A 4,014-nucleotide genomic window follows, 5' to 3' on the forward strand; every position below is an offset into this window, starting at 1 on the left:
ACACGACTGAAGCGACTTAGCAGCAGCAGCAGCAAACATAAATATATATCCTTACATATATCTGTATCTATCTATCTATATATATGTACATACATATATATATATCTTTATCCATATATATCTGTATATCTATATTCTTACATGTATCTTCATATCTATCCATATTGATATCAATGTTGTTGTTGAGTCACTAAGTTGTGTCTGACTCTTTTACGACCCCACAGACTTAGCCCCGCCAGGCTACACTCTGTCCATGGGATTCTCCAGGCAAGAATACCGGAGTGGGTTGCCCTGCCCTCCTCCAGGGGATCTCCCCAACGCAGGGCTCAAACCTACGTCTCCTGCAGCTCCTGCAGGTGGGTTCTTTACCACGAGTCCCACCTGGGAAGCCCGATGTAGTGTGTAGATATATGTAAGGCTGCTGTAGTGCAAAGCAGCCCCACGAATGCTGCTCTAACAATACCCCAGTTTGGACAGAGGCAGAAAATGGGTACTGAAAGAATATCAACTTAATGTGATCACATCTGAGTTCTCATTCCAGCTTTATCACATTATTGCAAGTGGTTTAACCTACCTGAGCCTCATTCATCCAACATATGTAGATACGATTTATCCCAAGGACCAAAGGATAGTAAAATTCTGCCTCAGCTGGCTGCCGTTCCCCAGGAGGTCTTTGAGGGAAATTTAGGCTCAGAGAGCAGCAGACAGAGAGGCCTTTATGACCAGCTGGGACCCTCATGTAGGTGACAAACGCTCACCTATAGCCAGTGAACTTTCCTGAGTGAGCTGGCTTGGCTGACTTTGGGCTGACATTGGCTGAGACGCAGGTTCTGCTCCCACACCCCGAAAGCTTGTGTCTGGGGTCACCTCCCGCCTCCCCTGACCTCCCTTCAGCCTCCCTGCCCTAAGACGCACCCCGCCCCCCGCCCCACTCTTTCTGTTTTCGTCAGCCTCTCAGCTTTCAAAGACAGTGCCCACAGCCTTATAATGGCTCTTTTTATAATTTTCCTTTCTGCCTTGTTTCACCTGCATAAATATTTTAACTACTAAATTACAATGAGTTTAAGACTTTGAATGTGCTTTCCCGCTAAATATCATATCCACTTAACATCCTCAGTTGTGTGTAGTTGCTGTGTGTTATTTTTAATACCTGTGAATCCCCTGGCACAAGGGTCAGAGGTGAGCTCCAAGCCAGGTCCATCTCGGCAGTCTGGTTTCATGATTTCATGCCCACATTTACTCAAATATCTCCTGTTATTGGATGGTTGGCTTCCTTTCGATTTCCCCTTTCATAAATGATTCTAGGATTACTGCCTTTGGGCGCAGAGGTTTTCGCAGTTTTGAATAATGTATTCTTGGACCATTTACGGAGGACCTCTGCTCCATCAGGTGGTCTGTTTCAGCTCGGCAACATCCTCACCTCCTTCTGGCTCCTCCACTGCATCTTGGGGAAATGCACAAACTCAAAATCCCCCAAATCCTCTTGCAGGGTGATTCCTATTTAGTTTCTGCAAAAGAGAGGCCCTTCTTGAGAATGGAAGGGAAAAGAGAAAAATCCATTATGATTTGAGACAGCTAGGATCATCAGTACCAAATGCTCTTCATCTCAGGTGTCCACTGGAGTCAGCCTGCTCCAGGGCTGCAGGGAGCTGGAGTCAGTGACGGTGCCATCTGTGGAACATCAGGGCCTTTGTATTATCTCAGATGGACACTTTGGTGTTCCCTTGCAGGTCCCCTCTTCAAGGATAATAAACACATCCCCTGGGGAGTTCCCTGGTGGTCCAGTTGTTGGGAATCTGCCCACCAATGCAGCAGACACGGGTTCGATTCCCCATCTGGGAGAATCACAACAGCCATGGAGGAACTCAACACCACAACGACTGAGCCTGTGCTCTGGTGCCTGTGCTTTGCAACAGAGAAGCCACTGCAGTGAGAAGCCCAGGCACCCAACGAAGAGTAGCCCCTGCTCACTGCAACCAAAGAAAACCCATGCACAATAACAAGGACCCAGAGCAGCCGTAAATAAATATAAAACAAACACATCCCCTGTATGCTGATGGCTTTCAGCTGTGTCCCTCACTGGGCCTTGCCTTCCAAGTTGGGTTAATCCACAGCCAAGTTTACGTCCTCTCCTGATGGCCAGTGCCCGGACACATAGGCCCTACTCTCTTGCTCCAGGTTGGGACAATGACGGGTCATCCCAGCTCTAGAGCTCCCCATTCGATTGGCTGAGACCTCCAGGTAACCACATTACAAGTCAACTTTTCCTCCCACCTGACCCTTCATTCCTCACTTCCTTACAGGTGTGTCTCCCCAAAGGACTCTCCAGTGGAACTACGCATGCAACTCCTTCTGAAAGCCTGTTTCCAGGGAACTCATCCTAAGACACTGGTCTTTGCTGCCCAAGACCTTATAATGGTCATATAAGTGGAGGAAGTGGCATTAATAATCCTAACTACAACAGAAATTGGGACAAGAAGTGGACTTCTGCTGGAACAGCAAATCTAAAACGTGTGACCTTTCCTTAGTGGTAGGGTGATGGGCATTGATGAAAATTAAGACTTAGGATGGAACTATATCAACTCATTGTATTATAAAACAGCACAGTTCAGTTCAGTCGCTCAGTCGTGTGCAGCTCTTAGTGACCCCATGGACTGCAGCATGCCAAGCAGGCTTCCCTGTCCATCACCAACTCCTGGAGCTTGCTCAAACTCATGTCCACCGAGTCGGTGATGCCAACATAAGGTCAAACTGTTGCTTGCAGTTACCTGGGAGGCAGACCCTGGGCTTATTGAAATGGCAACTCTAGGGCAAGAATTGGGAAAACATCATTAGTGATATATGTTGGTTACTATTGACTGGATTTGATAAGATATTATAAGAACAGACAAGCTCAGATTTAAAAAAAAAAAAAAAAGAGGGCAATAGAGAGTCCAGAAATTAGGGCCCTTGCAGGGATGGAAAAAAACCAATTGTTTCTAGATCCAAAACAGGAAGAGATAGGATCAAAAGAGCCTTTAAAGTACAAAGTCCTGCCGAACTTTCCAGGAAAGATCAATCCACAGCAGAGGTCAGAGTAAGGGTGTGGGCTGCCAACCTACTGCTCCAGATGACCTCAGTGGGACCCCCATTAAGTTGGATGGAACATGGGGCAAGGGAGCTGAGGAATAATGCAGATTGGGAACTAGTTTAGGAACAAGCTCTGGGTGCAGTTACTGATACACAGACCCAGCTGGAAGCAAATGTATCAGTAAAGGGCTGTTTTTGAGGATCATCTTACCAAGGAAATCATATAGCCAGGCTGAGAAAACCTTTCACAGTTCAGGTTTTAAAACAATCCCTCTGCCAGAACTTCTGAAACACCATGTGGGCCGGAGTCAAGCAGTCCCCAGGGAGGGCTTAACTTCTCAGTGAACATTTCATATGCTCTTGTTTACTTAAGAAGGACCACATAAAGTTCTCTAGAGGCAGGGGTGAAATATAATTTAACTGCTAAAAACAATTAAACTACTGATTGCCTCCAAATGACTTTCAGTTTACTGATGGAGAAATTGAGACCCAGACTGGGCTCCAGGATAAAATAAGCCTTACATTTTAGGTCTATTTTGTTTTATACTTTTGAAGAGTGAAAGGTGAAAGTTACTCAGTCATGTCCGACTCTTTGCAACCCCATGGACTATACAGTTCATGGAATTCTCCCGGCCAGAATACTGGAGTGGGTAACCTTTCAGAGGATTGTCCCAACCCAGGGATCGAACCCAGGTCTCCCGAGTTGCAGGCGAATTCTTTACCAGCTGAGCCACAAGGGAAGCCCAAGAACACTGGATTGGGTAGACTTTCCCTTCTCAAGTGGATCTTCCCACCCCAGGAATCGAACTAGGGTCTCCTGCATTACAGGCAGATTCTTTACCAACTGATAAATAGTATTTGTTTCATATAAATAAATGTACAAATGCATTTATGCTGCTACTGCTGCTGCTAAGTCACTTCAGTCGTGTCCGACTCTGTGCGACC

This window comes from Bos indicus, chromosome 21 (assembly GCF_029378745.1).
Source record: "Bos indicus isolate NIAB-ARS_2022 breed Sahiwal x Tharparkar chromosome 21, NIAB-ARS_B.indTharparkar_mat_pri_1.0, whole genome shotgun sequence".
Classification (NCBI taxonomy): Eukaryota; Metazoa; Chordata; class Mammalia; order Artiodactyla; family Bovidae; genus Bos; species Bos indicus.